Here is a 14,674-nt window from a genome sequence, read left to right on the forward strand (position 1 = left end):
AGTACATCCAACCAGCCTCACAACCGCAGACCACGTGTAACCACACCAGTCCAGGACCTCCACATCCAGCATGTTCACCTCCAAGATCGTCTGAGACCAGCCACTCGGAAAGCTGCTGAAACAATCGGTTTGCATAACCAAAGAATTTCTGCACAAACTGTCAGAAACCGTCTCAGGGAAGCTCATCTGCATGCTCATCGTCCTCATCGGGGTCTCGACCTGACTCCAGTTCGTCGTCGTAACCGACTTGAGTGGGCAAATGCTCACATTCGCTGGCGTTTGGCACGTTGGAGAGGTGTTCTCTTCACAGATGAATCCCGGTGCACACTGTTCAGGGCAGGTGGCAGACAGCGTGTGTGGCGTCGTGTGGGTGAGCGGTTTTCTGATGTCAATGTTGTGGATCGAGTGGCCCATGGTGGTGGTGGGGTTATGGTATGGGCAGGCATCTGTTATGGATGAAGAACACAGGTGCATTTTATTGATGGCATTTTGAATGCACAGAGATACCGTGACGAGATCCTGAGGCCCATTGTTGTGTCATCCAAGAACATCACCTCATGTTGCAGCAGGATAATGCACGGCCCCATGTTGCAAGGATCTGTACACAATTCTTGGAAGCTGAAAATGTCCCAGTTCTTGCATGGCCGGCATACTCACCGGACATGTCACCCATTGAGCATGTTTGGGATGCTCTGGACCGGCGTATACGACAGCGTGTACCAGTTCCTGCCAATATCCAGCAACTTCGCACAGTCATTGAAGAGGAGTGGACCAACATTCCACAGGCCACAATTGACAACCTGATCAACTCTATGCAAAGGAGATGTGTTGCACTGCATGAGGCAAATGGTGGTCACACCAGATACTGACTGGTACCCCCCCCCAATAAAACAAAACTGCACCTTTCAGAGTGGCCTTTTATTGTGGGCAGTCTAAGGCACACCTGTGCACTAATCATGGTGTCTAATCAGCATCTTGATATGGCACACCTGTGAGGTGGGATGGATTATCTCAGCAAAGGAGAAGTGCTCACTATCACAGATTTAGACTGGTTTGTGAACAATATTTGAGGGAAATGGTGATATTGTGTATGTGGAAAAAGTTTTAGATCTTTGAGTTCATCTCATACAAAATGGGAGCAAAACCAAAAGTGAAGTGTTTATATTTTTGTTGAGTATCTGAGACAAGAAGGATATAACTCACAGGATTGCTGATCATGGAAAAGTAGAACTGAGAACATTTAAATACACAGACCACAATGTACTGGACTTGGAGCACGATATAGACCCGGACAATAATTTCTTCTCAAATATCAATGACAGTCGTTGCTATTATACAGATGAACAGTTTAATCGGATCATTAAAAAGGATAACAAATTATCAATAATCCATTTCAACAGCAGAAGTCTATATGCAAACTTTAACAACATTAAAGAATATTTAAGTCAATTTAAAAAATATTTAACATAATTGCTATATCAGAAACATGGATCAATAAAGATAAAGGAATGGATTTTGAACTGGATGGATATGAATTTAATTGTGTAAACAGAAAGAATAAGAGTGGAGGAGGAGTGGCTGTGTATGTGGATAAGAACATGGATTATAAATAGTAGACAATATGACAACTGTGATCGATAACTTATTAGAATGTATAACTATTGAAATATGTGAAGAAAAAAGCAAAAATGTATTAGTCAGCTGTATATATAGAGCACCAGGATCTAGTATTGAAACATTCACTGACTGTATGGAAAAAACGTTCATTTGTGGTGACTTAAATATTGATCTGCTCAATCCAAATAAGCATAAAATAACAGATGAATTTATCAGTATAATGTACAGTATGAGTTTATATCCAAAAATCACCAGGCCAAGCAGAATTACATCCCATAGTGCTACCTTAATTGATAATATATTCAGCAATGATATTGAGAATAATACTGTGAGTGGATTATTAATCAATGACATTAGTGATCATCTACCAGTTTTCATCGTTTATAATAGAAACCATCGGCGGAATCAGCCAGAGGAGAAAATAAAATACAGGCGAGTGCGGACAGAGGAAAACATGAACACACTAAAGAAGGATTTACAGGAGCAAAACTGGGAAAAGGTATACAGTGAAAGTGATGTTGATAGTGCATATGAAACTTTTTTACAAATATTTACAACATTATATAATAAAAATTGTCCAATTAAACAAGACTACAGAAAACAAAAAATCCAATATCGACCATGGATGACGAATAGGTTACGAAATGCATGTAATAAGAAAAATACACTGTATAGAGAATTCATAAAACTAAAGACTAAAGAGGCAGAAAATAGATATAAGAAATACAAAAATAGATTAACTAATATTATACGGGTATGTAGGAAGGAATATTATAGTAACATATTATATAATAACAAAAACAATATTAAAGGAATATGGGATATATTAAATAGCATTATCAAAAATGGTAATAAAAAACAGAGTTACCCTCAGTATTTCATTGATAATAATGTCAAAAGGAAAATAAGGATGAGGTAGTCAACAGTTTTAATATTTTTTTTGTAAATATTGGACCAAGCTTGGCAGAAAAAATTCCCGATTCCCAACCTGAGGATTGGGATAATAATCTCATAGAAATAAATCCCTGTTGTGTGTTGGGGGGTTTGGCTGGACATTTTGGTGTTGTTTTCTTTTCTTTGCTCTCCAGGTGGTATGCAAACTGGTTTTTGTCTGTGGAGACGGTGCTGGCAAAAGAGTTCTTCACCCTCATCAGCATTATTAGCTGCACCTGTGGATGAAGCTCACGTGTAAACTTAAAGACTTTCAGCTGAAGCAGATAATGAGATGGCGTTCTGCATTTAAGCCATGAGTGGTTCAAGCAGAATTGCCGGGAACTTGACCTTGTGACGTTCGTTTGTGAGACGCTGAGGACCGCGCCTGGGTTTGACACATCGTGCCTGTGAAGGAGGACGGGTGAGGGACACATGCTGTCAGCACACATCAGAGGTGATGATTGTCTGAATAAGTGTTAACAGTAATTTGGTATTTTGTTACGCAGTATATTTGAACATTGATGAGAATTGTGCAGCTCGCTTCTCACTGCCGTGGCGTGCGGACTGATGATCCTCCACCTGTTGTGAGAAGCTGCTCATTTACATAAAGCTTAAATTCAGACCTGAATGTGTTGCTGATAGTGTGTGCCTTTGAAGGATATTTGTTGTAGCTGTTGACTTACCTCACCTTTTCCATCCTTCACAGAGTCAGTTTGTCGTGTCCACCTGGGGGGTGTTCGGCGGTAAGTCTGGGTCCAGAAGCGTCGGGCTTCGATCCATTTGGGCGCTGGAGAGCGCGCCATCCTTCACCTCGCCAGACAACCGCATATTTATGTTGTACACAATTATTGCACTGAAGGGAAATAAATTTGTTTTGTTTTTGGAACCGCTTTCTGGTTATTTAGCACTGGGTTCAGTCAGACGCTGGTCACGCTCCTCAACTCGCGTCTGCACATAACAGTAGTTCCCGGCCATTCCAAAATGGACCCAGCGGCAGAAGCGGTTCCTTTTGCTGAAAAAGTTCAAGAATACTTGGAGAAGATATGGGAGCAATTACGGCCTCTCGCAAATCAAATTAAACAAACAGATGCTCGCATTACAGAGCTTGCAGCGCAAGCCGTTCTGCTTCCTGCTGCTCCAGCTGCAGCACTATAGATACCGGTGCAGATAACTCCGTCACCCAAGGGGAGGCAGAGTGCGGCGGATTATTCCGTGGATTTCCAAATTTTTTCTGCTCAGTCCGGTTGGGATGCTGCAGCTTTGAGAGGAGTGTTTGTGGATGGTTTGAACGATTCATTAAAAGACGAGCTAGCAGTCCGTGACGAACCAAAAGATTTAGATGAGCTGATATCTTTGGCTATTCGTCTAGATGATCGGATAAAGGAGCGTGGACGCGAGAGAGGGCGGACATCAGAGCGGGTCTTTTCGTCTCTGGGTTTTCCCCGACACAGATCAGGGCTGCCTCTTCTTCGCCCCACTGAGACTCCTCCGACGGGACCTCTGGCTCCTCTTGCGGATGAGCCCATGCAGCTCGGATGAGCTGAAGCTGCCATATTGCCCCGGTCACATAAGCGTCAAGAAAGACAACAATGACGTATCTCCAGGTGTTCTTAGACAGGCATAATAATGGACACAAAAAAAAAAAAAAAAAAAAAGGGGCAGATCTTTGGTTGTTTAGTTATTTGGGCTGTTTTTGTTTTTATGTAAGGGGTTATAAATTGTTTGGGGACTTAGATGCGGTTCTGGTGGAGTGAACGACTGGCGGTTCGGAGCTCGGCTGGACTCAGGTAATCATTATTTGAAGTTAAGTAATTTTTGTTTGAGGATTGGGTCGTTTTGTTTTGTTGTTTTAATTTCCCTGTTTCCCTAACCCCAACCTCACATGCTCTAAGACTGTTTGTCTTTTGGGTTGTGGGGTGGTGCAGGTTGGTTACGCTGAGCGTTCTCAGAAAACCTCTGCACCTAGGGGGGTTGTCAGGGGCGTTTTTTTTGTGTTTGGTTGATCCCCGGTTCCACTCCAGCTCCGGTGGGCCTTTGACCGTTCGTCATTGGTGTTACCGGGGTGTGGTGCAGCGGGAACGTACGTCAGTCGGAGTGGTGGGCCGATCTGTGCCGTTCGCCATTTCGGTAGTTCCACCCCTCCCGATGGGCTGGTGGTATGGTCGGTTTGGGGCACCGGACGTATTTCCAGTTTTCCGCTGCGCTTAGGGGATGGGACTGGGTTAGTTTTTCTTGTTTCCTTCCCCAGCTTGGTAGTTTTGTGCCGTTCGCCAAAATTGAGCTGACGATAAGCTCTGGGAGTGATCTGGGGTCTTTCGGTGTGCTGGGGGGGTAACAGGGTTTGCCGGTTGTTTTATTTGCCCCCGGGGTGGTTTAATGAAGTCCGCAGGGGGTTGGATTTTGTGTTTTTTATGTTTCCTTCCAGGTTCCACCTCCAGGGTTGATGGGACGGTCCGCTGGGGGGGAATTGGCTTGTGGGGCCAACTAGCCAAGTGTGGCCGGGTCTGGGGTTCCTGGGTTGTGGGGAGGGTGCCTCCTGGGGTTGATGGTACGGTCCTCTGGGGGGTGCTGTTGCTCCATGAATACCTGGGGACCTCTGTGGGATTCCAGCTTTGGCTGTGACTCCTGGAACTGGTGGTAAAGGTCTTCTGGGGGGTGTTGGGCTCTGCAAGTCGTTCTGGGGGGGTTGTTTGTTATTTTTCTTTGTGAATTTATGTTGGTATTGTGTTGTTGGGGCTATGTTGGGTTTTTGGATTTGGGTGTTTTTCTTTTCTTCCCGGGGTTGGATGGGACGGTCCCCTGGGGAGGGTTGGGTGGGTTTTGTGTTTTTTCTTGTATGTTGGGTTGTATATGGGACTTTTTGGGGTTTTTTGTTGATGCCAGCCGGCCTTTCAGCCGCGGTGCCCTGTCCTGCTGTCTGCGGTGAACCTTGGGAGCATTACGCCGTCTGCTTCCTGACGAGGACCCCGGAGGGAGGTGCTGTTCTCGGGCCTGGTCTGTTCGGTCGCCGGGAGGCTTCCCGTTGATGGGGGGGTACTGTTGTGTGTTGGGGGGTTTGGCTGGACATTTTGGTGTTTTCTTTTCTTTGCTCTCCAGGTGGTATGCAAACTGGTTTTTGTCTGTGGAGACGGTGCTGGCAGAAGAGTCCTTCACCCTCATCAGCATTATTAGCTGCACCTGCGGATGATGCTCACGTGTAAACTTAAAGACTTTCAGCTGAAGCAGATAATGAGATGGCGTTCTGCATTTAAGCCATGAGTGGTTCAAGCATAATTGCCGGGAACTCGACCTTGTGACGTTCGGTTGTGAGACGCTGAGGACCGCGCCTGTGAAGGACGACGGGTGAGGGACACATGCTGTCAGCACACATCAGAGGTGATGATGATTGTCTGAATAAGTGTTAACAGTAATTTGGTATTTTGTTACGCAGTATATTTGAACATTGATGAGAATTGTGCAGCTCGCTTCTCACTGCCGTGGCGTACGGAATGATGATCCTCCACCTGTTGTGAGAAGCTGCTCATTTACATAAAGCTTAAATTCAGACCTGAATGTGTTGCTGATAGTGTGTGCCTTTGAAGGATATTTGTTGTAGTTGTTGACTTACCTCACCTTTTCCATCCTTCACAGAGTCAGTTTGTCATGTCCACCTGGGGGGTGTTCGGCGGTGAGTCTGGGTCCAGAAGCGTCGGGCTTCGATCCATTTGGGCGCTGGAGAGCGCGCCGTCCTTCACCTCGCCAGACAACCGCATATTTATGTTGTACACAATTATTGCACTGAAGGGAAATAAATTTGTTTTGTTTTTGGAACCGCTTTCTGGTTATTTAGTGCTGGGTTCAGTCAGACGCTGGTCGCGCTCCTCAACTCGCATCTGCACATAACAATCCCTGTTCAATGTTCCTCACAGCAGTGGATGGAAAAGAAATTATAGACATTGTGAATAATTGTAAATATAAAACATCTACCGATTTAAATGAAATTGATATGGTGGTGGTAAAACAGGTCATTGAATGGATTATAGAACCATTAACATACATCTGTAACTTATCATTTCAAACCGGTAAATTTCCCAATCAAATGAAAATAGCTAAGGTTGTGCCGCTGTATAAGACTGGGGATAGACACCACTTCACAAATTATAGACTTGTTTCTTTGCTTCCACAATTTTCCAAATTATTAGAAAAGTTATTCAATAATAGATTAGACAAATTCATAAATAAATATAAATTACTTACTGATAGTCAATATGGATTCAGAGCACATAGTTCAACATCACTTGCATTAGTAGAATCAGTTGAGGAGATTACAAACGCCATAGACCACAAATTACATTCAGTTGGAATATTTATAGTCCTAAAAAAGGCTTTTGATACAATCAATCATGACATATTAATCAATAAACTTGAACAGTATGGGATTAGGGGGTTGGTGTTGCACTGGGTGAGAAGCTACTTAAGTAACAGAAAACAGTTTGGGAAGTTGGGGGAATATACATCATCATGCTTGGACAATGCTTGTGGCGTCCCACAGGGGTCAGTATTGGGTCCAAAACTGTTTCTAATTTATATAAATGATATTGTCAATGTTTCCAAAACATTAAAATTAGTATTATTTGCAGATGACACAAGCATTTTTTGTTCAGGGGGGGGATTTGCAGGAGTTACTGAGAGGATCAGTATAGAAATGGGAAAATTGAAAATATGGTTTGACAGAAACAAATTATCATTAAACTTAAGTAAAACAAAATACATGTTATTTGGCTATTGTAATACAGACATACAGGTTCAGTTACTAGTCGAGAGGGTAGATATTGAAAGGGTACATGAAAATAAGTTTCTGGGGGTGATAATAGATGATAAGATAAACTGGAAGACTCATATAAAACATATACAAAGTAAACTGTCAAGAAGCATTTCAGTTCTAAACAAAGCGAAACATATTCTGGACCACAACTCACTCCGCATTCTTTACTGCTCACTGGTTTTACCATATTTACAGTACTGTGCAGAGGTATGGGGTAATACTTATAAAGGTACAACACAATCACTATCAGTAATGCAGAAAAGAGCTATAAGAATTATTCATAATACTGGCTATAGAGATCATACAAATCCACTATTTTTACAATCCAAAATCTTAAAATTCACAGACTTGGTTCATTTTCAAACAGTACAAACCGTGTATAAAGCAATAAACAATTTACTTCCAGCAAATATTAAAAATGTGTTTTTTAACAGATCAGGGGATTGCAATCTGAGGAGGAAATTTAATTTAAAGCATCAGTGGGCACGAACAACATTAAAAGGTTTCTGTATTTCTGTCTGTGGGGTGAGGATGTGGAACAGATTGGGAGTGGGGCTCAAGCAATGTCCAAGCATGAACCAGTTCAAACAGCGGTACAAAAATATGGTTTTTTCTAGGTATAGGGAGGAGGAAGGGTAATGAGGGTTAGGATGTTTTTGTTTTTTGCTTCGGCTTGTAAATATATAGTATTTTGTATGTAAGTAGGTATGTGTAGGTGTATATTTATGTTTGTGTATATATATATATATATATATATATATATATATATATATATATATATATATATATATATATATATATTGATATCGGTTTAGGTGTGTAGGAATCTATGTGTATATGTGGCAAAGGGTATTACTGGTTGTGGGGAAGAAGGGGTAGGGATAAATAAGCTGATGCTTCACCCTAACCCTTTTCGGACATGTTGGGTACACAGTAGGAACTTTTTTGTTGTTGTCTTCACTGATCAATCTTGTAATTGTTGTTGTATCAAATGTTCGAAATAAACAGTTTTCATTCATTCATTCATTCAAAGTTATCTGAAAAGATAATCCGATAACAAAAACATTATCTTTGATAATCATTGCTTATCGGATTATTGGAACTGTGCCCACCACTGGTTTATTATAAGGAAAACAAAACAAAAACTTTGGGACCTTTTTTTGTCTGGTGACTGTGAATATCTGGTTTATATGACAATGGTTTAGTTGAGTTTTACTGTACATGGGACTGAACAATAATTTTATCTCACAAAGCTTTGATGATGATGTCGGCTTCCATCCCACACGGCTGACTTTATTTTCCCAACTTTTTCTTCTGTTCACATCTGAAGGGAATCTGTACATCTTGAAGGCCTTTTTGTGTCTATTTGTGCCTCCAAATCCACAGCAACCCGGCATTTTCAGCAAATAAATAAATAAAATAGCTGCATTTACATGCAGACACATTAACAGCAAACGCTATTTTTGTCCCAAGATGGCATCATGAGTCACGTGACCAATTCTTTTCCGACTTGTCATGTTGCCACTCTCTCTAATAAAGGACTCCAGTTTAACTGATCAGCATGTCCGTCTGACCGTCCTCATTTGTTAGCACAATATCTCAAGAACCAGTTGACCAATTTCATTCATATTTATCATAAGTGTGTACGTGGGTGATCTCCTGACACCAGTCGATTACAGTGACCTTGGGGTTGATTTCAAGGTCAAATTGAGATATTGAAGATAATGTCATTTCCACCCTTGTAGCGCGATATCTCAAGAACCAGTTGACCAATTTCATTCATATTTAGCATAAGCATGTACTTTGGTGATCTCCCAACATTTTGTATTACTAAATTTTGGGGCCCGGGGTGATATGACTCTTGTTGTTCCAACCCAGTCTCACGGCGGTTCATGGCACCATTACGAAAAGTACAATAATCTATGGGTTCGTGATGGGGGAATGAAAATGGGGCACTTTCGTGATGGGGGCAAAAATTCATTTTGTGAGGGGGCACAAAATATGGGGTGACGGAGGGTTATGGTTAGGGGAGGGTAGACACATACGCTATGGTTATGGGTGGCGTTAGGAGAGGGGGAGGGTTATAAATAGCAAAATATAAAAAACGTGTCACGAAAACTGAGAAAAAACATGAGATGGCTGTGTTGTTCATATTATCGTTAACACCATGTTTCATAAAGTTTAACGAGCTCCGTAACTTCATCCACATGAACTGTGATATATTTTTGTAGGACACGTAATGCTTAGTGTACATCATGATCAGTGTTGCCACAGTTACTTTGAAAACTTACTTTATTAGTTACTTTATTAAGTTGCATTCAGTTACTTTATTAGCAGCTGCAGATAAGTTGTTGGTAGCTGCTGAACGTAACTAATAAGGTAACTAGTAATCTAACTTGTTTACTCTTAAGATTGAGCACTATGCAAAGTAACTATTAGTTACTGTGCTGATTAGTTACTTTGCTGAGTACTCATTCTTAAGAGTAACCAAGTTAGATTACTGGTTACCTTATTAGTTACATTCAGCGGCTGCTAACTAATGAAGTAACTTTTCAAAGTAACTGTGGCAATACTGGTCATGATTGCAAAAACGTTTTCCCATTCAACTTTTTCAAAATAAAGTGTTTTTGAATCGGCTGAAATACAACCTCATTAAAAACCTTTTAGCAATATATGAGAGCTTTTTTTTTCAAAATAAAGGTGTTTCTATTCAGCATATTTTCGATTCATTACTTCAGTTTGTGCAATTTGTAGGGTAACTGAAAGTCGCCTCGTGTGGTGCTGAATGTTGGATGTCCCCAACTTCCTGTTAGTGAGCACGATTGACTACAGCTGATATAGTCTCTATGTCATCATAAAAATGTTTTATTTGGCATTTTGGCAACAGGAATTCAAAGCCTTCAACAGTAATATTGTATTAACCAGTTGGGACATTTTTTGAAAGGCCCTCCATTTTAGGAACCTGTATCTAATATGTGTCCTAATGTCCACATTTACAGCCAGTTTTCTTCAGGGGATGGATACATGAACATTTCCAAGTCACTGACTATGTCTTGGACTTCATTTACATCCATCTTTAAGAAATGCAATCTGCTGTGTGGTAAATTGCTGCCAAGTTAGCACTTCTCAAAACCTGAGTGGCCATGCAGGAAGAAGACTGGTGAGGGAAGCCACCAAGACACCCATGGCAACTCTAAAGGTGTTATAGTCCTTAGTGACTGTGAATGGAGGACAGAGTAGTGAAACCTTTGTCACAGCTTCATGATGCACTGGAACATAAAATGACTTTCAAATAAGAAAATGGACTAAATCTTTGCTTCAGTTTCAATCCAGTCTCATGGCGGTTTGTGATTCAGCAGCATGAAATATACATTAATCTATTGGTTCGTGATATTGTCATGAAAAGTCCAAAAAAAGTTTGTAATGGGAGCATTATTATTTATATATTATAATATTCCAATATTATTTGGAATTCACAAATTTATTGTAATACATTCCGTGATGGCTGCATGAAATTAAGATGTACCTTCTGGCAAATTGTAGCTGCAGTTTCACATCTTGGTGGCTTCCCTCACTTGCCTCCAGCTTGCACACTTACTCAGTTTTGAGAACTTCCTACTCCAAATAGAGATACCATATAGGACCATACAGTCTGTATTGCTTAGTGACTGGTGGAAATGAAGTCAGTGACTTGAAAATGTTTATGTATCCATCCCCAGATCGTATCTAAAGAAAACTGGTTGGAAAAGATGGGATGTGCATGAATAATAACTTTACATTAACTTACTTTTAGCTTGTCCAATTACTTATGAGCTCTAAAAATGAAGGGACTGTATAAAAATGCTTGTAATTCCTACAATGATAAAGTGATATTTTTTCTTGTGTGTCAAAATCCAACACCTCTGTGTGACACCTGGGTAATGGATGAAGTTGGGGATCATCTTTTGGGTTGAAATTTGGGACCTTGTGTGACCCATGGTCACAAGGTCCCAACAGGAACCCAGAACACCTGGTGGCTAACAGGGCTTTGGTGAAACAAGACGTTTTCAACGGCAGATCAGGCGGAGGAGGTGAAGGCTTGTAACCCAACACCTCTGAAGATGGATGAAGGCTGCAGCAGGTCCTCAGACCCCAGTCATCTGGAGTTTAGTAGCCATTGGACCAGGCTCAGAATCTGTCAAGGACCATGTGTTTGCCACGTTTCTGTTAAACCCCTTGAATTCAAGCTGAATGTCGAGAAGAACGCACTGTAATGAGTTCCCTAGTTTGGGCAACAATTGTTATGATTCCTTCCCATAACTAACACTGTGATCTTATCGAGAAATAAATGACTCTTTAGTCATTTTCTATCTAAAAGATCAAGAGGTAATGATGCACCACAAATTAAGAGCTGCAGCTTCTTTCTGTAGATAATGCAAAGAGAAAAAGACATTGTACAAAGGTTACAATGCAGGAGGCTTATTGTTCCACCCAGGAAACATTACCTGGGAAATATTTGAGCTTTTTGTGTAACTCCGATAAAACGAGATCCTCCTGTGGCTCGGCCCCTGCGCTCCTATTCAGCCAGGCGCAGTTACACAAGAACAATTGCTGTAGTTTCTTCCTTCTCTTAATCATCTCCTTTTTATGATAAGGATGTAACTAACTGCGGAGGTGAAGTTACATTCTAATAAAGTCAGCCTGTTAATAATTGTATCTTAAATTACGCTGTAATTACCACCTCTTAGTCACTGGGGGATCCTCTGTAATTCAATCACTGGCCCCTGCGATACTGTACAACAACAAAAAAAAGAGCGCGTTATCAGGGCTATTTTAGCGTGGAAATGAATAGCCCTACCCATCGCTGCTCCCGCTTTGGGTAATTAGACAGCACAGTATCTGGCTGCATATGGCCCAGACGCCAGTTATCAACGAGGATGGATCCATCAGGCTTCAGACCGTGTGTGTGTGTGTGTCTGTGTGTATGTGTGTGTGCAGGCCTGTTCTTTAGCATCTGTAAGCAGAAATCTGAAACATGGACTTGAATTAAAACTGTTTCTACTCCCTTATGAAGCTAAAAATGGGCAACATCCGTTTCAAATAATGGATGAATACATCTGTGTGTGATGGTGTGAAATGTGATATCAGTATTGTGCCAAAGTGTTCTCCATGAAGACAGAAGAAATCAATGTGTAAAGAAGTCCTCCAATTGTATGCCATGAAGCTCGAACATGTCCCCTATGTGGACACCATGGAGCAAGAGAAAGTCCTCCATGTGAACATCATGAAGCTAGAAGATGTTCTCCATGTTTACACTATGAAGACTGAAGAGGTCCTCCATGTGTACACCATGAAGACTGAAGATGTCCTCCATGTGTACATCATGAAGTTAGAAGAAGTCCTCCATGTTTACACTATGAAGACTGAAGATGTCTTCCATGTGTAAATCATGAAGGTAGAAGAGGTCCTGCATGTGTACACCATGAAGACTGAAGATGTCCTCCATGTGTACATCATGAAGTTAGAAGAAGTCCTCCATGTTTACACTATGAAGACTGAAGATGTCTTCCATGTGTAAATCATGAAGGTAGAAGAGGTCCTGCATGTGTACACCATGAAGACTGAAGAAGTTTTCCATGTGTACATTATGAAGCTAGAACAAGTCCTCCATGTGTACATCATGAAGACAGAAGAAGTTCTCCATGTCTACATCATGAAGCTAGAAGGCATCATGACCATAGGTGAGAGTAGGAATGAAGATTGACCAATAGATCAAGAGCTTCGAGCTTAGCTTTGGAACATCAGTAATCCAAAAGGCTGCTCCATCACTCCCAGATTTGGATAGTTTGGTCTCTTTTCGTCACAACAGTACGGTAGAGTGGAAGCGATTCCGCCCCTGCTGCACTGGTTTTCCGGCCAATCTCACGGTCCATTGTCCCCTCACTTGTGAACAAGCCCCCGAGGTACTTGAACTCCTTCACTTGGGGCAAGACCGTATTCCCTACCCGGAGTAGGCAATCCATCGGTTTCCTGCTGAGAACCATGGCCTCAGATTTAGAGGTGCTGATCCTCATCCCAGCCGCTTCACACTTGGCCGTGAATCGATCCAGTGAGTGTTGGATACCACCAGCCGATGAAGCCAACAGGAGCACATCATCTGCAAAAAGCAGTGATGAGACCCTGAGCCCACCAAACCGGAAACCCTCCTCTCCCTACATTTGCCTCAATATCCGTCCATCAATATCACAAACAGGATTGGTGACAAGGCGCAGCTCTGGTGAGGCCAACCTCTACCGGAAATGAGTCTGACTTACTGCCGAGTACCCAAACACAGCTCTCGCTTTGTGAGTACAGAGATGGGATGGCCCTGAGAAGGGACCCCCTTTTTAAATATGGGGATCACCACCCCAGTTTGCCACTCCTTAGGCACTGTCCCAGACCTAAACACAACGTTGAAGAGACGTCTCATCCAAGACACTGCCTCCACACCCAGAGCCTTCAGCAGGAAGGATCTCATCAACCCCCGGTGCCTTGCCACTGCGGAGTTGTTTGACTACCTCAGTGACTTCCACCAAGGAAACTGATGGTGATCCTCCATCAATGTCCAGCCCTGCCCCTACTACAGAGGGCACTCTGGTCTGATGCAGGAGTTCCTCAAGTGTTCCTTAAAGCAGCAGATTACATCCTCAGTTGAGGTCAACAGAGTCCCATCCTTACTGTAGACAGCTTGGATGGTTCCCTGTTTTCCCCTTCTAAGGTGCCTCACGGTCCAGCAGAAGCACATTGGTGCTGACCGAAAGTCCTTCTCCATGGTTGCACCAAACTCCTCCCATGCCCGCTTCCCCACAGCAGAGGCTGCTGCCCTTCTGGCCTGTTGGTACCTTGCAACTGCCTCTGGAGTCCTCCGAGATAATGTATCCCAGAAGGACTCCTTCTTCAGTCATATGGCTTCCCTGACCACTGGCGTCCCACCACGGTGTTTGAGGGTTGCTGCCCCTTGAGGCACCTAAGATCTCCAGGCCACAGCTCCCTGCTTCATCTTCAGCAATGGAAGCTTTGAGCATTGCCCATTCTGGTTCAATGACCCCAACCTCCACAGGGATGCTAGAGATGCTCTGCCGGAGGTGTGAGTTGAAGATCTGTCAGACAGCCAGCACTGTCCGACAGCTCACATCCAATCAGCGGGATTTGTGCAAATTGGATGAAAATATTATTTGGAATTCTGCTAATAATCAAACATCAGCAATCCAAAATTAAAATGCAAGTGTTCGGTCAATTTGATCTACGTAAAGACATGCTGTAACTTCTGTTATGAGAAAAAATTGATTCCGTAAAAAAAAA

Source organism: Thalassophryne amazonica, chromosome 1 (genome assembly GCF_902500255.1).
Source record: "Thalassophryne amazonica chromosome 1, fThaAma1.1, whole genome shotgun sequence".
Taxonomy (NCBI): Eukaryota; Metazoa; Chordata; class Actinopteri; order Batrachoidiformes; family Batrachoididae; genus Thalassophryne; species Thalassophryne amazonica.